General features: G+C 40.5%; 2 non-coding genes across 2 annotated transcripts; both read right to left on the bottom strand.

Moving 5' to 3' along the window:
• Nucleotides 1-733: 733 nt before the first annotated feature.
• Nucleotides 734-840, bottom strand: LOC141593272 (small nucleolar RNA R71). Its single transcript, XR_012521372.1, has one exon. It is a non-coding gene; the product is annotated as a small nucleolar RNA R71 (small nucleolar RNA).
• Nucleotides 841-23,426: 22,586 nt separating this feature from the next.
• Nucleotides 23,427-23,533, bottom strand: LOC141593247 (small nucleolar RNA R71). Its single transcript, XR_012521349.1, has one exon. It is a non-coding gene; the product is annotated as a small nucleolar RNA R71 (small nucleolar RNA).
• Between the last annotated feature and the right edge of the window lie 2,055 nt (nucleotides 23,534-25,588).

Raw genomic sequence — 25,588 nt, 5'->3', positions numbered from 1 at the left:
GTATAATTTGAACCAAAAATGGCGCCGTTGCCGGGGACGGTGTTAACTTGATTTGATTTTCATTAATTGTTTTTAGTTGTGTCTTTCTTTACCTTGGGGAAGTCAATCTCCTCAAGGTTGTTCTAATTATTTTCGAGTTGTTTGATATTTTGCATGTCTAGGAGATCACGAGGTGACTTGTTATCCATTGATCTTGAAGTTGAAAGAACCTTAACCAACAATAGAAGAGTTGCTAGAGGTACTTTAAGAAGTATTGGAGAAATTGTGGACATTCAACCAAATAACATTGAGTTTACCAACCCTTTTGCAAGAGAAGGAAAGGACAACCCAATATAAAACCCACCACAATATCAACCCACAATGCCTAAATTCTCATCACATTCCGTACCAACCGTGGAGAACCTACCAAATGGTACTCCTACACCACCACATTTAACCGGTAATTTTATTGCCAAATCCACATTCATACAACAAGTTGAGAGAAGTCAATTTGGAGGGATGCCTAGTGAAAGACCCTCATTCACATATGAAGACTTTTTGTGACTATTGTGATGCGATTTCTCAAACCAGAGTTACTCAAGACCAAATCCGATGGGTCTTATTTCCTTTTTCTTTGATTGGTACCGCGAAACAATGGTTGAAGAGTCTAGACAAGACTACTCTTGGTATTGATTCATGGAAGAAGTTAGCACTTGCTTTCTACAAGAAATTATATCCTCCGGAGAAGACTAACATGTTGAGATCCCAAATCACCGGGTTTAAACAAAGGGATGATGAATCATTGTATGAAGCATGTGATAGATTTAAGGACACTTGTTGTTCTTGTCCACACCATGGACTTAGCGAGTGGTTTCTTGTGCAACAATTTTGGAATGGTCTATATGAAGACTCCCGAAACATTCTCAATATGGGATCCAATGGTATGTTTACCGAAGTTTATGACAATCAAACATGGGCCAAAATTGAAGAAATGACGGTCCATAATTCACAATATAGTAGGCCTCGAAAGGCCACTAGAGGAGGAAAGCATGAGGTAGATTCCATTACACAATTGGGTGCTCAACTAAGTGCTCATATTGTCACCATCAATTTGAAGTTTGAGAAGGCTATGGCTAAGCTTGATGAAGCCTCCAAATCACCCAAACAACTTGTTAATGCTATGGTGGCATCATCCTCAATTCCAAGTGGAGTATGTGAGAGTTGTGGAACTTTGGGACATGACCAATGTGAATGTAGGGGAACAAGTGAACAAGTGAATGCTTTCCAAGCATACAAGAGTGGCACCCCTTATTCCAACTATTACAATGAGAATACCAAATTCCATCCAAACCTTTCATACAAAAGCCAAAATATTCAAAACCCTCAACCAACATACAACCCACCTCCAATGAGAAATCAAGCTCAAATACCCTTTTACAACCAAAGCCAAGGTTATCAAAATCAACTTTCATGCAATCAGTCCAATGACCAAAGCTTTGATGTTCAAAAAGCGGTCCTCCAAATGCAAAAGAACCAACAAGAATTTTTCACCCAAATGCAAAAAGATAGCCAAGCCAAAGACAACACCATCAACAACATACTAGCCCACACCAAGATATTGGAAACTCAAATGTCTCAATTAGCATCTTCTAGCTCTCAAAGACAAAAGGGGCAATTACCACCTCAAAGTAATCCTCCAAGACATGAGTCGGTGAGTGCCATCCATTTAAGGAGTGGTACAAGGTATGAAGGGCCGAAGAAGCCAATTGAGGAAGATGTTGTTGATGCTAGTGACAAGCAAAGAGTTGTGCAGAACTCTAAGGAGGTAGATCCTACCACCAATGAAATTTCAAAGAAGAATAATGAAGAGAAGTCTAAGGAAAAAGAGCCTATTGTGATTAGACTTCCATTCCCAAGTCGTTAAGCTAAGCCTAAGTTTGATGAAAAACTTGGAAAGTTCACGGAGATTGTGAAGAACTTAGAAGTCTCAATCCCATTCACGGAATTGATCAATCATGTTCCGGCCTATGCAAAGTACATGAAAGACATTCTAACCAAGAAGAAATCCATCCGAAAGCTAGAGACTATTGCATTCACTAAAGTGAGTAGTGCTATTTTTCAAGGAAGTTCACCTCCAAAACTCAAAGATCTGGGAAGCTTCTCTATTCCATGAACCATTTGCGACACTACAATTAACAAAGCTTTGTGTGACCTTGGAGCAAGTGTAAGTGTCATGCCATACTCGGTATGCAAAAGGCTAGGAATAGGAGAGATCAAATGAACTAATATTACCCTTCAAATGGCGGATCGATCAACAAAGATACCTTTAGGGGTATGGGAGGTGCCCGTAAGAATTGGCAAGTTCTTCATCCCGGTAGACTTTGTCATTGTAGACATGGAGGAGGATTCCAACATTCCTATCATTTTAGGAAGACCTTTCTTGCACACCGCGGGAGCGGTAATTGATGTGAAACATGTAGAACTTACACTTGAAGTAGGAGATGAGACAATTACTTTCAACCTTGACAAAACCATGAGAGATCCCCAACTACATGAGCCATGTTTCAAAATTGATCATTATAGCCGAGAAAGTGACAAGAAGAAGTTGGAATCTCAATGCAAATATCAAGCTATGAGTAAAGAATCACTACCCATCATGACAAGAAAGGAAGAAGGCCTCATTGGTCATGACAACAAGAAAGAGGAGTTGCTCTTGTCAACTCATGATAACATTGGGGAGCAAGTAGATGAAGTTTGTGGTCTATGGGATGATGAATTTGAATGATTAGTCAATCCTTATATTGGTAATGCTATGACCTTGGACCAAGGCTTTGGTGACCATCTTGACCCAAGTCACCACAATGAAGAACACAATGTGCAAAGCTCTATTGAAGATCTTTACAATGAGAATGAACAAGCCTTTGACTACTTCTACAAGGTGTTGAGCAACATTAACAACACCTTGGCTATGCCCCCTTGACATCTCATGCAAGAATGAGAGTTTGGTGGAGTCCTCCCTAAACCACCATTTGTAAATATTCTAACCCCTTAACTTGCATTTTACTTCTTGTATTGCATTTTTGTCAATTTTGGATTTACATTTTCATGTTTTGATCAAGATTTTCATTAATAGAGAAAGTGAGGGAGGTACTTTAATGTTTTTGATGTGTAGTGTTTGGACTAGTTTGGGGATAGCAATTGCCTAGGCTATCCGAGCCTTCATAGTGCACCCACAATGACGAACAAAAGAATGAAGAAGAAATGGCATGGGAAATGAAGAATCCCCACGGGTGTAACTGAACCCGTGGGTACATGAGAAGATCCGAGCGTCCCAGAGGGAATCCGCTTGCTTTGGCGTAATCCGAGCGTCCTGTCTATAAGACGCTCGTCATAGGAGAGCTGACATTAAAAATTTGGGACTGTTTTAGAATCTAGGCAGATCACAAAGAAGACGCCCGTCTCCTCCAAGAAGACGCTCATCTCAGGAACAATCTGCGCGTCCTGACTTATTCAAAAACTGAAACTTCATACTTCCTATGAATCCGAGCGTCCCTAGGGAAAGACGCTCGTCTCCAGCAACAATCTGCCAGAGTCTTGAGGAATCCGCACGTCTCAACACGAGTTAGAAATTTAAGAGCTCACTGTTTTATAATCCGAGCGTCTCCTACCCAAGATGCCCATCTCTTGCTGCTGAAGCCTATAACACGGGATTAAATCCCTCCTTCCCCAATTCATTTCTTTTCTATTCAAACACAAGCACACATTCAAAACCCTAAAAACCTCAATCCCCTCATCAACAAAACACAAATTCCTCAACCAAATTCACCTAAATCAAATCCAATCTTCTTCAAAACAAAATCAAATTACTCGTTTATTAACAAGAAGCCATCAAAACACCAAAATCCTCAAAAATGGAATCGATTTTTTAAGGTTTCAAGGCAAATTCGAAAAACCCAAAATCGATTAGGGATTCATTGGAGCTTGAGGATACTAGAAACATTCAAGCAAAACTTTGGTTTGTTGATACATTCTTAACAAGGAGAAGCATTATGGAAAGGACTAAAGGTGGAAACAAGGCACCCACAAAATCAAATCTTTCAAAGAGGCAACAAGCTCTTCAAGCTTCCAAGGCTATGGTAGTGCACCAAGAAAGGGTGGAAATTCAAGAGGTTACTACTCCTATGGTGGAAGCTCTAACTATTCCGGTCATTGAGCAATTACAAGAATATCCGGAGGTAACTTTCACAACCGATTCTCATAGGAAAGCTTTTATATCCCTTGCTAAGAAAACAATCTTGCCTACCAAATTCATTTGTCAAGATGCTTTAGCTAAATTGGGTGTTCTTGAGAGGACCAAGAATTTTTTCGAGTCTATGGGGTTGAAAACACTTTGAGATGGAGGAATTGACTTACCCCTCCCTTACCATGGAGTTTATAAGCTCTTTGAAGATAACTAAGATAGAGACTCGGAAAAACATTGAATTCCGCCTTGAAAATGTGGATAGAAAAATGTCCTTTGATGAGTTTGGTAAAGTGTTTGGTCTTAAAGAGCACTCTCATTATGAAAAGAAGCCCTCAAAATATGACTCCGCACCTCTATGGAAAGTAACCATCGGGAGAAAATTTGAATCCTACCATGAGTGTCATGTCCTTTATGTCCACCATCCGGGTATAAGGGTATGGCATAAGGTTGTGGGTAACACCTTAATTGCAAGGAAGGGCACTAATCATTTTACCGAACTCGACTTTATCTATCTCGAATAAACCATGAATGTCAACAAAAAGTTCACCAATGAATACAATATACTTCAACTCTTACTTGAACGGTGGCTTACAATTGACAATGGTAAAGATGGAGCGGCCTTTATTGTGAATGGAGGATTTGTAACAAGGTTAGCCAAACACTTTAACAAGAATTTCAACAAAGACAAGACTTACACACCGGTTAAAAGAGACAACCTACTTGACTTAGCCACTATGATCAACAAATTTCATTGGGTCAAGAACGATAAACTTGACAACAAATATGAGTGGCTCACTAAGGAAGCTAAATCCTTCATTCTACCCGACAATATTTTCCGACTCAATGTCCGAAGCCCAAACTATCTTCTTCCACTCTCCGATGAAGCCGAGTTGATTACGCAACAACATAGGAAAACTATTGCCGAGCCCTCCTCCTCCTCTATTGTGACTCCACCCTATCCGTATACCTACCAAGAATTCCAACCGAAAGATGTTGAGGTAGGTAAAGATTACTTGGCCCAATTGATGCAACATCTGCATAGGGAAGCTTATGAGGACCGTCTCAATGCTTACCGGGCTCAATATCCGCCTCCTCCTACACTTAGCTAGGCAAGGACTCCTTGACCATCATGTCCTTTGCCTAGTTGGGCGGATATGGAAATGTTCTTTCCTAATGCTCCTAGAGATGCTAGCATGGGTGGTGAGGTTACCAAGGGGAAGGATATTATTGTTGAGAGTGAGGAAAAAGAGGAAGAAGAAGAAGAGGAAGATGAAGAAGAAGAGGTTCAAAGTTCAAGTGACGATGGTGAAGCCTCCGGGTCCATGGAGGTAGATGATGATGATGATAGTGAGGAAGTTGATGATGATGACGATGGAAGTGATGAGGATGTCGCCATGAGCGACAATTGAGGATTAGCAAGCTTTTTGGAGGATGCCACACATTTCATTGTGAGTGTCCTACACCAACTTTAGCTTTATTCATTTCTCTTGTTTTCAAATATTTTTATCTTGATCAATTGTTTGAGTCCTAGCAACACTCAAAGGACTCCCACCTCGGTCTCATTGAGGTGTCTTTTATTGTTCCCACCTTGAAAAATCCAAAATGATGAACTAGATTCAAGCATTGCATAATTGTGCATGAACTTTCCCATTTTTACACTAGAAATAGTGTCCCATTTGGTTTGAGGAAGTTTAAGCATAAGCATTGGGAGTTAATCTAAATTAGCTCTCAAAACAAATAAATTCATGCATCATATAGTGTAGTCTAGTTTGCATCACTTTTATATATGACATATAGCTTGCATAGTAGTATACAAATCATGCATTCACATATAGCTTGCATAATTTCCTATCGTATTGGCCATTGAGGATAATGCCCATACTAGTGTGGGGATGAGAAATTCTAACTTGACTTTTAAATCAAAAAATCATAAAAATTGAATTTTTTTGAAAAATACAAAAACATGTTCATTCCTTTATAGTGTAGACTTGTATATATATTGTATATATTGTGTTTGTTTGTCCTTTTATCACATTGATCGACTACGCCACATCCGAGACATGAGGATTATAAAGACCGCATTGTATGATCTTTCCAATCTCCTTTTTCCTCTCTATGTTAATGACTATGTGGCTTTATTTTGGTTGATGCGGTATACACCAATGTGATCTTAGAAATTTCATTTAGATTATATGGCATACTAGTTGATAGAAGCATTTGCTTTAGGATGTATATATGCTAGTTGCATCATGGCATGTAGTTGAATTTTAGGAAAATATTTGTGAAAGCATCTATTTGGGAAGCTTGACAAGTGTATATGAGGCCCTTGTAGATACTTTTTCTTCTTAAGACTTTGCTCATTAGAATGCTTGTTAAACACCCTAGGATGTGTCATGCTAGTATCCTTTGATCCATGGATTAAGGCCTAGTCAAGAGTACCTTGTGGTGTGATAACTTCTTGGCTACCGTTTATTCCAAGGTGACCCTTGAAACCATACAACCATCATCCACCATCTATCACATTTTGGTAAAAAGGGAATGGGCACAAAAAATGTTCAAATTTTGAGTTCAAGAATTGAAATGAAAGTCAAGAAAGTTTGCAATTGCATCAAAAGAAAAGAGGGGTAACAAAAATAAACTCCTATGCTTCAAATATAAGCACCCTCACTACAAATGGGGTAGCTTTGTGATGTGACTCATATTTGAGCATATTTAGTCCCCGAATTAGCCTCCTTCCTATGCTTTTTAGTGCATAATTAGGTCATTTACTATATTTAGTCTTTCGTTTTGCATATTCTTTGAGGTTTTGATCCTTTGGTAGGAAAGGAGTAAGAACCTTGCATTTTCATGGCAAAATGGAGCTAAATTGATTGAATTTAATGACCAAGCATCAAAGAGAAGACAATGCTAGAAGGCCTATGTAGATAATGAAGTAGAATGGGCAATGATGAAAGGATCCTTACATCTCCAACAAGATCCTTGAGGATTGTTGAAGAAAGAAAAGAAGAGAAGTGAGTGCCCAGCAATCCGAGCGTCGTAGTGCTCGGGACGAGCGTCCAGCCTTACCACTATCTGAGCGTCCCGTGGCCAAGACGCTCGTCTTGGTGCCTGATGAGCCGAGCGTCGCCTTCCCCAATCTGCTCGGATTCCTTTCCTGTGCAAACCGTCCCTCAACCAAGCTGCCCAGGACGAGCGTATTTCTTGAAGACTATGAAAACGGAGATGAGCATCTCCTTAGAGAGGAGCATTTCCTCAACTTTTCTTAAGGGTCTTAATCGTCATTTAAGCCCTTAGTAACCCTAATTTTTGTACCTAATCCTTAGTATAAATACGCCATTGTACTAATTAGATTATCATGTTCTTCTTATGCACTCTTAATCCAATCTTAATCTTGTAATCAATCTTTAATTTAGTATTAATTCAAATCTCATTTCTTAATCTTTCCTTAATTTCTCTATTGTTCATTATTTATTTTGGGTAATTGAAGATTATTTGGGGTTTATTTGGAGGATTGACAACCTTCCATCAATCATCAAGTACTTCTATTATTCTTTGCTGTATTATTTGGAATCATCTTTAGGTATAATTCTCTCTTAATCCCTTTTTAATTATTGTTAATCATCTTCATTTATTCATCATGTTTTGTCTTGCTAGTATGATTGACAACCTTGTTAGCATGTTAAACTTGATAATGAGTGAGTAGTTACCTTAACTAGGGTTAATGGGGATTTAGGGGAAATCAACATGGGGATTGATTCATGCTTAATGTAATATGATTTCACAATTAATTTGCGTGCTTGTTGTGATTTCAAATTATGCACATGTTATGTTTGATGAAATACGAGCCTATGAATTCTTGCATTTTTTACCCATCACTTATCTTTTTAATGAGACTTGTAAGACATAAATCAACTTGAGACTCATTAGACCATGCATATAGTTGGATAGGGAGGACTAAGTCGACTTGTAGGTGTTGTACAATCTAATCGATTCGGCTCCGGGACCCAAACCTTCCTAGGGATTGTAAGATATACATTAACTCGATCCCATCACAATAATAATTGATTGCATTTAGTAGAAAACATGTTTGTATGATCAAATCCCATGAATCCCATATGAACCCATGACACCGTAGTGCTTTTAATCATTTGCTTACATCTCATTTTAATCATCTTGCTTGTTTTATTTACATTGCTATTTAGTTTAGTTGATCTCCTACCTCAACCCAAATTGTGACACCCTTAGGCACGACCATTTGCAATCGAAAATCCTACATCAATACCCGTCCCTTGGGATCCGACCTTTACTTACCTCTCTACTAATAGTAGAGTAGTTTGTAAAGTTATAAATATTGTTTTGGTCTAGGTAACTCCTAATGACAAGTAACCGAAAAATAGTAACCGACCAAAAATGGCGCCGTGTCCGGGGACGGTGTTAACTTGATTTAATTTTCTTTGATTGTTTTTAGTTGTGTCTTTACCTTGGGGAAGTAAAACTCCTCAAGGTTTGTTCTAATTATTTTCGAGTTGTTTGATATTTTGCAAGATGGATATTATATATTGTTTTGTTGAGGATCACTTGAGTATACCTTTCTTCAAAGATCCTATGCAAGCATTGGAAGCCTTAGAAGCAAGTGAGGCAAAAAATATGCATTGGGAATTGGAGGTGGATATTCTTGAGGCTGCTCTAGCCAACAAAGAACTTACTCATGAGCAATTCGAATTAGTACATAACATCATTGTGGAAGCATATCAACCCATAGAAGAAGAACAAGCAATCGAAGATGACATCATACAAGCGGAAGAGCTAGATGAATTTGTCATAGAATTTGAGCATGATGAGATTAGCGAGCTTGAAGAACAAGTTGAATATGCCGTGAGAATGGAATGTCTAATGGAAATGGAGCAAATTCTTAATGAACCTTCCATGGAGGAAAGTGAGGTACAAGCTCCAACTCTAAAACCCATTTCCCCAAATTTGAAATATGCTTATCTTGATGAATCTAAGACCAAACCCATGATTGTTAATGACAAACTTGATGAGAACCAATTGGGAAAATTGCTTGATGTGTTAAAATAACATGAAAAGGCTATAGGTTATAGTCTAGATGACCTTAAGGGGATAAGTCCCAATTTTTGCATGCATAGAATTCATCTAGAATAAGACCATAGACCTACCATCCAATCTCAAAGGATATTAAACCCCCACATGCAAGAAGTTGTAAAGGCGGAGGTTATGAAATTACTTGATGCGGGAATCATATATCCCATATCGGATACTTTGTGGGTTAGCCCCGTTCAAGTGGTACCTAAGAAAGGAGGTACCAAGGTGGTGACAAATGATAAGAATGAGCTAATACCCACAAGGAAGATCACCGGTTGGCGTATGTGTATTGACTATCGAAAATTGAATTCCGCAACAAGAAAGGATAATTTCCCCTACCATTCATTGACCAAATGCTTGAGAGGCTAGCCTCCAACAAGTTCTTTTGGTATCTTGACGGGTATTCGGGATTCTTTCAAATCCCCATACACCCGGATGACCAACACAAGACCACCTTCACATGCCCTCATGGTACTTTTGCTTATAGGAGAATGCCTTTTGGCTTATGTAATGCCCCCACTACTTTCCAAAGATGCATGATGAGTGTCTTCTCCGACTATCTAGAGACCATAATGGAAGTTTTTATAGATGATTTTAGCGTTTATGGAAAAGATTTTGACTCTTGCTTGCATAACCTTTATCTTGTATTGCAAAAATGTGAAGATGTTAGTCTTGTTTTGAATTGGGAAAAATGTCACTTTATGGTCAATGAAGGAATTGTTTTGGGTCATTTAATCTCGGAAAAGGGCATCGAGGTCGATAAAACTAAGGTTGAGGTGATAGAGAAACTCCCACCTCCCGTGAATATTAGAGGGGTGAGAAGCTTTCTCGGTCACGCGGGTTTCTATCGCCGTTTTATAAAAGATTTCTCAAAAATCGCGAAACCCCTCACTCAACTCTTACTTATAGATGCCCAATTCCACTTTAATAATGAGTGTGTTGAAGCCTTTAGTAGAATAAAGGAAGCACTAATCTCGGCACCGATCATTCAACCACCGAATTGGGAACCACCATTTGAGATTATGTGTGATGCTAGTAACTACGCCGTTGGAGCGGTTCTTAGCCAACGGGTAGGAAGGGCTTTGCATGCTATCTACTATATAAGAAAGACTCTTGATTCCTCCCAAGTGAACTATGATACCACTAAGAAGGAGCTCCTTGCCATTGTCTATGCATTAGACAAATTCCGTTCCTATTTGCTTGGATCGAAGGTAATTGTTTTTTCGGATCATCGTGCCCTTCGACATCTCTTGATAAAGAAAGAAGCAAAACCAAGGTTGTTGAGATAGATTTTGATACTTCAAGAATTCGACTTAGAAATAAGAGATAAGAAAGGGGCCGAGAATGTAGTGGCGGATCATTTGTCAAGGATTCGGTTTCATGATGAAGAAGGAAAAACACCGATCAATGACTCTTTCCCCGATGATATCTTGATGGCCATTCAAACACAAATTGAGAGGCATATTACTCCATGGTTTGCCGATTATGCCAACTATATTGTTGGAAGAGTACTTCCTCCAAACTTAAACTATAACCAAAGGAAGAGGTTTTTGTTCGAAGTCAAGAGGTACTTTTGGGATGATCCAAATCTTTACAAAGAGTGTAGTGATGAGCTCTACCGAAGGTGCATCCCTCAATGGGAAATTCAAGGAGTTTTGGAAGGATGTCACTCATCCCCTTATGGTGGACACCATGGAGCAAGAAGAACCATTGCAAAAATCCTTCAATCGGGCTTCTTTTGGCCTACTATGTTCCAAGATGCTAGGGAATTCATCCATCATTGTAATGCTTGTCAAAGAACGGGGAATATCTCTTGGAGGAATGAAATGCTACAAAAGGGGATACTAGAGGTGGAGATCTTCGACGTTTGGGGGATCGACTACCAAGGACCGTTTGTGACATAAGTGATGGAGGGACGCATTTTCATGAAAAGAAGCTCACATCCCTTTTGACCAAATATGGTGTTCAACATAGAACCGGCTTGGGATATTACCCTCAAACAAGCGGTCAAGTTGAAGTTTCAAATCGAGAGATCAAGCAAATTCTTGAGAAGGTTGTCAACAAGACTCGTAAGGATTGGAGCATGAAGCTTGATGACGCTCTTTGGGCTTATAGGATGGCCTATAAGACTCCCATAGGAGCCTCCCCTTACAAACTTGTCAATGGGAAAGCATGCCACTTGCCAATTGAGTTAGAATACAAAGCTTTTTGGGCAATCAAAGCTCTCAACCTTGATCTCAAACAAAGTGGGAAAAAGAGGATGATGAAAATTCAAGAGTTGGAAGAATTCCGACTACAATCTTATGAGAATGCCAAGATCTACAAAGCGAGGACAAAGTTGCTTCATGACAAGAGAATCAAACAAAAAGCCTTGCACAAGGGAGACAAAGTCCTTCTATTCAACTCCCGATATCGACTCTTTCCCGGGAAGTTGAACTCTAGCTGGATGGGTCCCTATGTGATCACCGAGGTTGGAAAGTATGGAGAGTTTGAGATGAAGTTGGAAGATGGAAACAAATTCAAAGTCAATGGCCAAAGATTGAAACCGTATTATGAAGGAGCATTCATTGGAGAGGTCGAGGTCACCTACCTTGGGCCTCCTCCTCCTTGAGAAGATTGTCAAAGAGAGAGTTTGGTGGAGTCCTCTCCAAATCACCACTTGTAAATATACTAACTCCTTTAACTTGTATCATTAACTTTATTGCATTTTTATCATAAACATGATTCTTTCCATGAGAGTAAGTGAGGGAGGGTCACTAATCATTTTGATGAATGAAGGATTTAGAAATTCAAGTGTGGGGAAGCACTTTCACCGAAATGGAGGTAAAGTAGGACCAATCAAAGCGTCCCGCAAGAAATCCGCTCGACCTAGAGGATGATCCGAGCGTCCTAAGAGAAAGATGCTCGTCTTAAGAAAGTAGGGAAGCAGATATTTTGTTTTGACTGGAGATCCGAGCGTCCTTAGAGACAATCCGCTCGTCTCTGTCAGGACGGTCATCTCACCTGAAATCCGCTCGTCCTGATGATATCAATTTCTGGCATTTCTTACTGGAAGAGAAACCAAGCGTCCCGCAAGGAATCCGCTCATCTTGTTGCAGTAAAACGCTCGTCCCGACGAGCATCTGTTGGTCCTGGCAACTTCAAAATTTGGAATCTGTCCTGGATGAAGATCCGAGCGTCCCGTGAGGAATCCGCTCGTCTCCATGGTCTACGATCCGAGCGTCCTGAGATCGAGCCGCTCGTCGCCCTGCGTCTTATTTTCCCATTTTCTCGCCAATTAAAACTCTTCCCCACCACACATTTCGTGACACCTCATCCTTCCTTCCACTTTATAATATAACCTCTCTTATGACCCAAATCATATCTCAAGCACTCATTTACCCCTCAAAAACAAAAAGCCCCCAAAATCTAGGGTTTCAAAAGATTCAAAAGAGGATCTAAATCACAAGGAATATCTCCATATTTCAAACAAGTCAAATTCCAATTCTACATTCAAGAATGGGGCCAAGAGGATCTTTGTTTATAGAGAGAAGAAGACCAAGGGTAAGGGGAAGCTCATCTACCTCTCACCTCAACACTTTAAGGAGAGAACATGAGGAGATAGTGGATCTCACAAAGCTTGATGAATTTTCCAATGTAGAGTTTGTTAATGATGTTCAAAGGCTTGTTTTCCATCGACTACTTGGTAAGAACATTCTTCCTACCAAATTTATGTGCCATAAGACCTTGAGAAAACTTGGAATCTATCACCAAATGGAAGCTATCTTCGAATTATTTGGTCTTTCTACCTTGTTCCATATGCATGAGCGAACAGATCGATCTCTAGTCCTTGAATTCTTGAGTTTCTTAAAAATTACCACTTTGAACAAGACAATTTGTGTAGAGTTTAGATTGGAAAATACAACTAGGATGATGACGCTTGTCGAATTTGCAATTGTGCTTGGGCTAGATGTTTCGCCTACCGAACATCAAGGCCGAGAAATTATAATGTGGCACCCTTATGGAGAGCTATGACGGGTCGGGATTTTTCCTATATCCAGGAATGTTTAGCCTTTAATATCCAAAATCCCATCATAAGGCTCACATACCGATTCCTATCCGGAACTCTTCTTGCCCGCCGAGATCCGGCGATTGTAAATGAGCTAGACCTTGTCTTTATGGAATCCTATCTTGAGATTCAAGGGAGAAGTGGGTACTATTTCAACGCCCCGCTTGTTCTCCTAGAGAAACGAGCCAAATTCCGAAATGGGGATGATGATGGTGTGAAGCATATTGTAAATGGGGGACTCATCACAAGACTTGCAAATCATTTCAACCCCAAGTTTAATGAAAACAATGGGTATACACCACTTCCGGGAAACACGAGAATCAACGAGGAGCTAATTCTTAGACAACACCATTGGATGACCCATGAGGGTTATGAGAAGAGGATTAAATGGATTACCAAGGGAAGCAACCCCATTTACCTACCAATGGAGGGTTTGGCAAGTATTTCACCACGAAGTGGCTCCCTTTCTCCAATCCCATCTTATCTCATCCCCATAAACTCAAATCAAGCCAATCAAGCACCACCTCCAACACAAACACAACATGAGCAACAAAGGAATGAGAATGAAAAGATTGTGATACCACCTTACCCTTTATAATACCAACCCTATAACCACCCGAACCCTTTCATCCTCCCTAGAGATGATTCGTGATGAGGATCCTTCAAGATATGCACCTCCGTCAATTCGAGGCAAATGTGGATAATTACTATGCCTTATATCCACAATTTCACCAATTGGCTCGACAAGGGATCATTAGTGAAGAGGGAAGGCTTCCCTCTTGGGCTCAAATTAATATTCTTTTCCCAAACTCGGAGAGGGCTAATGAAGGAGCGCATGGTCAAGAAGGTGAAGGGAGTGACAAGTCATATGGTGGAGACACTGATGCGTGTCAATTATATGATGTTTTACACCCTATTTTACACGCATTTCAGAGCTTAATTGTGTAGTTTTATGCTACTATTTGCCCCATTTCGTCTACTTTCGTATTTTTATGTAATATTGCAGATTTATGCGAAAATGAGTAGATTTTGAGCTAAATCCGTCCCCGAGTATCTTGCATTGCGTTTGACGTGAAGTATTTGCTCAAGGAACGAGCTTGGTGCGCATTTCGAGGCCCGAAAGACGAATCCACGAGAAGTTAGAAGCAAAGTACCAGCTACAGTAGTCGATCGACTGATTCCTTTGGTCGATTGACCAAGGCACGTAGATCAGAAGCTACTGTTCAGCATAGGTTGGTCGATCGACTGGCTTCCATGGTCGATCGACCTGACCGTGATTCAGCGTGAATTAAAAGATCGAGAATTCCAAAGCCCATTGTATTTAGGTTTTAGAAATAAGAGTTACGTATATTTTCTATATAACGTAACTGACTTTAGGCATTATTCATCAAGTCTTTTATCAGAAAACTTTAGGGAAATAATTAGGGTTCGAAGTTTGTTTTGCATTTTATACAATTTATCTTCGTTCGGTCTTTGATTCTTCCTCTGCAATTTCGGTATTCCCTCTGTTCTTATTCAGTTTCATTGCCTTATTATCGTTGTAGTATAAAAATTGCTAGTTAGTTTGCAAAGCCAATATTATCGTTTCATGTTATTTATTTGTTTAATCGATTCAAGTATGAATTCAATGGATTTAATAGTCAATTTTATTGTTGTTATCATTCCTAGTATGAGTAGCTAATTTCATCGTGCTAAGATGTAGGGGAATTATAGCGTAGGCGGCATTAGAATTAGGGAACCCTAATCGCGCCATGGTCGATCGACCGTCTTACCTGGTCGATCGACTGGCCTCGTGAGGTCTTGTTTCGTTTTAATTGTTTTTACTGCTTAATTCGACGAATCGAATGCATGCGACTAGTTGAATGCTTAGTATTTGACTGACCCATTAGATCGAAAGATAGGGAAGGTTATTAGACTACCAATTAAAATGACTAAACCTTGCTGAGATCGAAAGATAGGTATTGATACGGTTGTTTTGTACCAAAAATAAATACCTAAGTTACTACTAACAGAAGTCAGCGGTAAGTAGGGTCGATCTCCACAGGGAGGCTAAATTGCTATCTATCTGTTAAACTCGGTCTGTTAGGGTGTCACAGAAATGGGGGTTTTTAAATGTGATTTTCTAAACTAATAAGAGTAAGGAAAAGAGAATAAGAGAAATGGATTAAACAGATATAGAGAAATAGCTAAGACAAACGGTTCACCATAATCATCCGGTCAAGTAATCTAGGTCTCAGGTCAATGCAAATACGGTCTAAGGGGTAACGAACGTCACCTTTCGGTCCTTAATTCACCCTAAAGCGTAAACAGCTTAACTTTCGCCCTCACTGCAATACTCTAATGTTCGCTACTAGTCTCGCCTTTTCCAACCTTTCGGTCCAGGTCGAGGATCACTAAGAATTATAGGTCTAATTGCGTCGACTCAATCAGACGGATACAATTAGCTGCAGCATTTAACCAACAAAAACAATACCAGCATTAACCCAATAAATCAATTACTCTCCCTTCATAATTATGGATCCCCTATAGTCTTAGAATAATGAAAATTAGCTACTCATGGCCAACGAATTAACAATAACAGTCATATACGAATAAACTAGATCAAGAGGCATAATAAGGGAATTAATGAGATCTACTAGCATAAGAGAAATAAATAACAGTAGAGAAATTAAGGGCAATAAGAAGGGAATTGAGAATAAAACTAAATAGAGTTAAAGTCTAAGAGAAGAGAAGAAGTTACAAAGGGATCCGACGGAGAAGCGAAGAACGCCGCCCAAAACGTTGTAACGTGATACTGAGTAACAGGAATTATAATTCATTTTCTCTTAGGTCTAGGTAGTCTCCTATTTATAATCAGAGAACTTATTATCTAAGATAAAATAAATATAACATAACATAAATAAAGTCTCGACATAAGCCTTCTCGATCGAGTGACAATGGGCTCTCGATCGAGCTTCCTTGCGTTAATTCTTCTCGATCGAACAGACAGGGAGACTGTTCGATCGAACATCTCCGTTAGAAGCTCCTTCGATCGAATAGACACGGAGACTGTTCGATCGAGCATTCCGAGTAGACTTCCTTTCGATCGACCTGTTTGAACACTCAATCGAACATACTCTTCAACGCAGCTACTAGATTGACTTTAACGCCTTAAGTACAACTTCACGTACTCCAATGCAGCGACATTTCCACTTCAAATCTACTCTTTCTCCAAATGCATGCCAAACGAGCGGTAAAAGGCTTGATTTCACTACTTTATGGCCCATTCCTGCAAATAAGACAAAATAACCCAAAGTAGCATATTCGGGGCATTTCGTAGCATAAAACCACGATAAAAGCATAGAAATACGTGCATAAAATAGGCTAAAAAGACTATACATTAGGCACGTATCAAATCTCCCTAAACCAAACCTTTGCTTGTCCCCAAGCAAATATGAATGCAACTAAGAAACAACAGTGGAACGGGACCAACGCATCAGCTACAAATCACCCACGAAAACCGATTTAATGCAACAAAATGACAAAGTGGCAAATGAGAAGTACAAACGAGTTAAATCAATGTTTCAAACTTACTGAACCGTCGACCTTGCAAGATTCAAAAGATATCAGACTCTCACGGGTCGCTCGTCACTCAAAATTAGGCACAAGGTGAGTATATATGTGAAAGATAGGAAGAAGTAAGACACTCACCTAACTCGACCTATAAGAACATGCATGCAGTTAACATGAATAAAGTCTCTACAACCGTACATATGCATTCCAACCATACTAATGGCCAAGACACATGCCGAGGACTTACATCTGGGTAAGTGAGGTAATGGGTAAAAAGGGGCTAAAATGAATTTGGATATGTGGGGTTAATAGCCAGGCTAGCAACAACGAATCCAAAAATAAACTGCATCCCAACTTCGTACTCAATATAGCAAGATGAAACGGTGCAAAACTATGCACTAAACTCACAAAACACCAGGAATCGTCAACTCCCCATAAGATATAAATAAGACATGGGAGTGAAAATCATTAACCAGTTTCTTTTTCACATGATTTTTTTGTTCTTTTTCTTTTCTTATTTCCATTTTTTTTCGTTCTCTTCTTTTTTTTTTCTCTTTTTTTTTTCGTTTCATTTCTTTTTTCTTCAATAATTCTTTCATTCCCTTCAATTCTTCCACCATCTTCTGAAATCAGATATAATAACCATATTGCAATAAAACATTCCAATAATTACTCGTCACTAGCTCGGCTAGGGTAGGAAGTATTATAGAAAGTAGTTAATAGGGCAAAAAGACAATTTGGCTATGTGGGGTTCATGGGTAGATTGAAATAAAGGGAACTGCCTCTCCTAAAATGTGTCACCATCCACAGACCGAATGCATACAGGTATTAAGAAGACTAGACTCATGCTTATGCAAATTAATGTTACATGCCTTAAAGAGAGTACTACTCACATCCTAAATGAAATCGGTCATGAATGTCACCAGTTATAAAGCTCTAACCTCAGAATGTAATGTAGCTTGCCGACATAATGAATCAAGTCTATTCGTTCAGATAAGAGAGAAACAAAAACTCGTAGATTATGCACATAATCATGCCAGCTAAATGTCAAGAATATGCAGGGCTCAAGTAAGGGTTCATAGTAGCGTCAATGTTCAAACGTTCCGACTCAAATTAAACATGAAATTTTGAAATTTTTGAAATTTTATGGTTTTTATATGATTTTTTGAATTAATTAAAACAACAATGCATGCGAGAATAAATAAACGTGCAAGCAAAAATGCAAGAAACATGCAGACACAGATATGGATGCATACCTCCCCAAACCAAACCGTATAATGCCCTCATTGTACCAAAAATAGGGAAAGAAATGCAAATTGAAGAGGAGAGGATAAATGGAGTCGGAAAACTTACAAAACGTCATATAGAGGGACCTCCCCAAACCGACCATGAACATGGGAGGTCAAAGAAAGTCAAACAGTAGCTCCATAGACGGAAAACATCAGCTGGGAGTCAAAACTACTCGATCGAGCACTTGGAACAACTCGATCGAGTGAACTGGTGCTTAGAAGGACTCGATCGAGTAGAAAACCACTCGATCGAGTAAGCATGGTTTTGGTTTTGGTCGATCGAGGACAATATCACTCGATCGAGTGAAAACTGCCTCAAAAAAGTGCTCGATCGAGCACAAAACCATTCGATCGAGTACTTTGACCTGCAAAACATGCATTTAAAGCAAGGAAATACATGGGAAGTTCGTAAAACAGCGTATAAAGTTCAACGTAAAGCTAAATAAAAATAAATAGTTCAACAAAAGTACAATAAAACAGTCCGGGCTGCCTCCCGGAGAGCGCTGGTTTATGAGGTCCCGCACGACCTTTTTCCAGATCATCCAAAACCACAAATCATCGGCCTACTACTAGGCTTCTGACTGGACGCGCGTAGCTTCAAAGAATCGTCAGCGGACATCAAGCCTCCTGACTTGGCAATGTAAGAACAAGCTGACTTCCCACAAAGATCCGGGTCCCAATCTATCACCTCATCGCAGCTTTTTCCTAGACGGTGTGGCTTTATCAACACCTCCTCCTGGGTCATCTATCCAGGCAGTTCCCGACTTCATGCTAAGAGCACCCATCTCACCTCCTGGGTCTTTGAACTTGTCAAGACCTGTAGAAAGAGAAACAAAGACATGTTCCTCCATTCGCTCCCGAGAATGGGGCGGAGGCGTCATAAAAGCGGCAATAATATGTGACTCGAAGGGCTATCGACGGTGTATCAAAGGACTCTTCATGAGGGACATCATCACATGGTGTGATGTGCATGGGTTCCCTAGGGTCATCAGACTTAGTAAAAACCAAGTCCTCCCCTCCGACATGAAAGGTAAGTGTCCCAACCCCGACATCGATAATTGCGCCGATGCACAAAAATGGTCGTCCCAAAATAATGGGAACATTGCGGTCTTCGGGTATGTTTAAGACAATGAAATCTGCGGGAATATAGAAATTCCCGATCCTACAAAGTACGTCATGTAAAGCTCCTTTGACCCATACATAGGAGTAATCACCAATCGGACGATCGTTCTAGCGCGCGTAAACTTAGTCAGTCCCAATTTCAACGCCAGCGACAAAGGTAAAATGTTGACACTAGAATCGAGGTCACATAAAGCATTATCAAACGAATGGGTCCCTATAGAACATGGTATAGAAAAACGAACTGGGTCAGACATTTTGGGCGGGGTCCCATTTCGAAGAAGTGCGCTGCACTCTTCAGTCATAGCAACATTCATTACCGCCTTAACATCACTAATATCCTTCTTAGACCAATTAATTTGACCAATAAATTCAGAATAAGAGGGTACCTGGGCAATCATCGCTTTGTAGTGATCAGCGACATTGAGATCTCGGATACGGTCCAGGAATGCACGGTGTGGTAGCAATTGTTGTGGATAAGGAACTTGAACAGAATAGGAGTTGACTATATGTTCCTTTTTATCGTCATTAGAAATAGGCATTATTGACGTATCAGTGCTGTCCATAGCAAGGCAATTCGATCGAGGTATCACAGTACTCAATCGAGAGCTTTCTTCACTCATATTGCTCGATCGAACAGCCACAGAGACTGTTCGATCCAGATCTTGTTCTTCAGCCGTGCTCGATCGAACAGACTTGGTGACTGTTCGGTCGAGGTTCTCCTTCCAGCGGTGATCGATCGAACAAGATATCGAGTCTGTTCGATCGTGGTGATCCCTTCCAGCTTCGTTCGATCGAGTGATGGGATGAAGAAGTTCACTCGATCGAGTTGATTTTTCACTCGATCGAGTGTCTGCATTGCACGCAGCAAGCATTAATTCCGAAAACTCGTCTAAATAATCCTCCGGGGTATCTTCATGAAACGGAATGGTGTCGGTGTTGATAGCATACACCGTCTCACATTGCTCTTGCTCGGTAATTAATTGATCATACCGAGCCTCTAGCTTCTTCATACGGCTATCAAATTCCGCACTAGAATTATGACACTGTAGTGCAAGTGCCAATATCAGTGACTTAACTTCTTCAGCCTCATCATTCCTAGCAAGTGGGGGAATTGGTTGCGGTGAGAAAGAAAAACAAGGTGGTGGGTAGCCATGTTGCAGCAACGGTTGTGGTCTAGGCATCGGTGGAGGAGCAGCGTCGTAATGATTACCACAACCCCAAGATTCTTTCCTCTCCCAATTAGTAGATCTTTCAGTTTGAGCTTCAAACTGAGCAATAAGTCGAGAGACGGACGTCATCTTGGCAAAAGAATCGAAGGTACTCAAGCCTTCCCTTCGACAATCTCTTTCTAAAATCTGTCAAATAGACTGTAGGACCTATCAAAACAGCACTAAAGAAAAAGATAAGGACGGCCTCAAGGTACTTAGTCTTCCCTTGAGGTGAAAAACAAACAAAATAAAATAGATAAAAAGCGTCGCCTCCCCGGCAACGGCGCCAAAATTTGATACGGTCGTTTTGTACCAAAAATAAATACCTAAGTTACTACTAACAGAAGTCAGCGGTAAGTAGGGTCGATCTCCACAGGGAGGCTAAATTGCTATCTATCTGTTAAACTCGGTCTATTAGGGTGTCACAGAAATGGGGGTTTTTAAATGTGATTTTCTAAACTAATAAGAGTAAGGAAAAGAGAATAAGAGAAATGGATTAAACAGATATAGAGAAACAGCTAAGACAAACGGTTCACCATAATCATCCGGTCAAGTAATCTAGGTCTCAGGTCAATGCAAATACGGTCTAAGGGGTAACGAACGTCACCTTTCGGTCCTTAATTCACCCTAAAGCGTAAACAGCTTAACTTTCGCCCTCACTGCAATACTCTATTGTTCGCTACTAGTCTCGCCTTTTTCCAACCTTTCGGTCCAGGTCGAGGATCACTAAGAATTATAGGTCTAATTGCGTCGACTCAATCAGACGGATATAATTAACTGCGGCATTTAACCAACAAAAACAATACCAGCATTAACCCAATAAATCAATTACTCTCCCTTCATAATTATGGATCCCCTATAGTCTTAGCATAATGAAAATTAGCTACTCATGGCCAACGAATTAACAATACTTGATCATATACGAATAAACTAGATCAAGAGGCATAATAAGGGAATTAATGAGATCTACTAGCATAAGAGAAATAAATAACAGTAGAGAAATTAAGGGCAATAAGAAGGGAATTGAGAATAAAACTAAATAGAATTAAAGTCTAAGAGAAGAGAAGAAGTTACAAAGGGATCCGACGGAGAAGCGAAGAACGCCGCCCAAAACATTGTAACGTGATACTGAGTAACAGGAATTATAATTCATTTTCTCTTAGGTCTAGGTAGTCTCCTATTTATAATCAGAGAACTTATTATCTAAGATAAAATAAATATAACATAACATAAATAAAGTCTCGACATAAGCCTTCTCGATCGAGTGACAATGGGCTCTCGATCGAGCTTCCTTGCGTTAATTCTTCTCGATCGAACAGACAGGGAGACTGTTCGATCGAACATCTCCGTTAGAAGCTCCTTCGATCGAACAGACACGGAGACTGTTCGATCGAGCATTCCAGTATCAGCTTCCTTTCGATCGACCTGTTTGAACACTCAATCGAACATACTCTTCAACGCAGCTACTAGATTGACTTTAACGCCTTAAGTACAACTTCACATACTCCAATGCAGCGACATTTCCACTTCAAATCTACTCTTTCTCCAAATGCATGCAAAACGAGCGGTAAAAGGCTTGATTTCACTACTTTATGGCTCATTCCTGCAAATAAGACAAAATAACCCAAAGTAGCATATTCGGGGCATTTCGTAGCATAAAACCACGATAAAAGCATAGAAATACGTGCATAAAATAGGCTAAAAAGACTATACATTAGGCACGTATCAGGTATCGTTTAGATTTTTAGTCACTTTTCAGGACGAAAGTCAGTATTAGAGATATTAGGGACCTGTAGCGAGATCGAAAGATGCTACCTGTGAGAGTGGACCGAAAGGACCTCTTATTTTCCCGCCTCACGTGTTGTTTTAGACCTACTTAGTTTGTTGCCGCCGAAACTATAGTGAACCGACCATCCTTGCACCCTTTTAATTCTTGATTTCATCTACTGTTTAGTTTATTTTACTTTTATTGTTTTAGCTATAGATCAAATCAACTCAATCCCCACCTACTGTTACCTTAGATTGAAATTAGACAACTAATAATTACATCTGCCTCTCTGTGGTTCGACCCTGTTACCACTAGCTTTTGTTAGTTTTAATAGGTTTTATAAATATTATTTTTGGTACTCACAACGACGGGTATCAAATTTTGGCGCCGTTGCCGGGGAGGCAATTGTTCTAATTTTTAGTTGTTTTATTTTAGTCTGTTTCTTAGTTTAAGGGACATTCGTTCCTTAAACTATTCTCATATTCTTTTTGTAGTTTCTTCTTATGCGCAGGTCACAAGGTGGTGAATTAGTACCGTTCAATCTTGAGATTGAGAAGACCTTGCGCGAGTTGAGACGATCATCTAGGATATTGCCGACAGAGGAAGAGCTGAGTACTCTGTCTAGTTACTACGAGAACGATTTGTTCGAAGAAGATCCACCTATATCTCCTGCTTCTACTTCTTCAGTCGAGACCGTCACTTCTCCAGATTTTCCAGTCATGGCTGAAGAATCATACCTGAAGAAGCGAGTATAGCAAGTCACTCTGAACCGACAGCTGCAAATCTATATAAGGGGTTCGAATTACCAGGACCTGATAGAAAATTCGAACCGAAGACTTCTTATATCAACTTGGTTGAGAGGAACCAATTCGGGGGAGCTGCAAACGAAGATGCAGCCAAGCATATAGAGATTTTTATTGATTATTGCTGCTCTATACCCCCGCCAACTGGTGTGACCCAGGACCAGGTGAAGGAGACAATGTTTATATTCTCACTCCGAGATGCTGCAAGGGAGTGGTATAGAGACATGGACCGAGCTGCTAATGGGATCACCGACTGGAATTCTTTGGCCTTGGCATTCTACAAAAAGTACTTTTCTGCTTCGAAGACCAATGCCATTAGAGCTCAGATCACGAGCTTTAAACAGGGGCCTGATGAGAACTTTCATGAAGCATGGGTCCGTTTCAAGAAGCTGGTGCGAACCATTCCGCACCATGGGTTCGAAAAATAGAGTCTATGTAATCAGTTTTACAATGGGCTCTATGACGATCAGAGGGCTATCTTGGATGCTGCAGCTAGTGGCAGATTCCAGGAGAACATGGGAGAGACTAAGGGGTGGAAGATCATTGATGATTTGGCCACCCACAAAGCTGAGTATGGGAATTCCAGGGGCAATCAAAGGAGAGCTGCTGAATCTCCTTCTGTAGCTGCACTAGAGGCTCTCACGGCAAGGTTTGATAAGTACGAGTTGGGAGGAGCTTCAAAAGGAGGGATTTACCATGTAAATGCTGTTTCAGACGGTCTTTTCGTCTGCAAAAGGTGTGGAGCTGACGGGCATGTCTTAGACAATTGTCCCAGTCCCTTTGAGTCTTGTGCTGCCTTTCAACATTATAGGCATACAAACACTTACTATGAGCCGAATGTCCATCCAAACTTGAGGTGGAGCAGCCAAAATGTTCTGAATCCGACTCAACCTCCACAGCAGCAGCAGCAGCAGAATAATGTGCCCCCTCATAAGCAGCATCAGTACCAAAAGCCTCCATATGTTCCTCAGCAGCAGCAACAATCCCAAGGTTCCGATCTCACTGAATTGAAGAACTTGTTGCTGAAAGAGTCTCAAGCTAGAGAGGCCGGGATGAAGATGGTAGAGAGCCAAATTGCTCAATTGGCTAGCAAGAATACAACACGAGCTCCGGGACATTTACCGACTCAGACGAACCAAAAAGAGACCCTTAATGCCATTACTTTGAGGAGTGGGTCCACCCTGGAGGGGCCTGCCATGGTCGAGGATGTCCCTGAAAAAGGTGAAGCGGAACCAAGCAAGACAAAGGCAGTGACGAATAATAACAAGAAAAAGACGATCAGCAGGTATGTCAGTCGATCGACTGACATACCCGGTCGATCGACTGAAGTGCGACAAACAGTAGCCTCTGGTCCTGTACAAGTCTGTCGATCGACTGACCAACCTGGTCGATCGACTGACAGCGCTGCTGACGGTGATTCTTTTCGTCCTCCAATGCCCGATAACTTGAGGGATCACTTGTTTCGGGGTACGACCGCCCCGAAAATATTAAGGACAGACCCGACTGCTGATGGGTCCATTCCGGTTCCGAAGAATGACCCTATGTCAATTAATGGTTCACATTTGAGACGGTCTGAAGAGGGGTCAAGCTACAACAAGGAAAAGGTTGTGGACTTTCAGCCTAAGTCCACCGATGCCGGCATGAGAGATTTAGAGGAGAGGGCTAAGCTACTTCTTACAGCCCCTTATCCGGAGAGATTGGTGCCGACGAAGGAACAGGTATCATTTAATAAGTTTGAAAAGGTTATTCGTAGCTTAAATGTACAAGTTCCTTTCCTTGAATTAGTTAATCAAGTGCCCGCTTACACGAAATTCATGAAACAACTTTTGTCTAAGAAAATGTCACTTGAAACTGTGCATACTGTCGCACGAACTGAAGAGTCTTGCTCCTATTTGACCCATACTGCACCCCATAAATTAGCTGACCCAGGTAGCTTCTCCGTTCCTTGTAATTTTGGTACCTTCTCAATTGAGAAGGCATTATGTGACCTAGGAGCCAGCATTAGCGTTATGCCTTTGAGTCTAGCTAGGAAACTGAAATTGACTAGGTTTGCAGTCACTGATATGACAGTACAGATGGCTGACCAATCTGCGGTCCAGCCAATAGGAGTCTTAGAAGACATTCCTGTGCAAATAGGAAAGTTTTTCTTCCCTGTTGACTTCGTTGTACTAGATATGCCTGAGGATGCCCACATACCTATCATACTAGGTAGACCATTTCTGCACACTGCTGGTGCAGTTATCGATGTAGGTTCAGGAACTTTGACCTTTAAGGTGGGAAAGCACTCTATTGTCTTTGCCCAGACAGCTAAGAAGAAAGCCCCCATGTGGCCTATCACTTGTAATACGGTTTCTGAAAATAAATCATATTTTGTGCTTCCTGATATGCCTGTCTCTATTCCTATTCCTGTTATAACCCCTTCGCCCCTGATTGGGAGCAAATTGGAGGAAGATTTGCCTGTTTCAGACATTGC

Source organism: Silene latifolia, chromosome 7, assembly GCF_048544455.1.
Source record: "Silene latifolia isolate original U9 population chromosome 7, ASM4854445v1, whole genome shotgun sequence".
Lineage (NCBI taxonomy): Eukaryota > Viridiplantae > Streptophyta > Magnoliopsida > Caryophyllales > Caryophyllaceae > Silene > Silene latifolia.
This window is presented reverse-complemented; position numbering and strand designations above follow the sequence as displayed.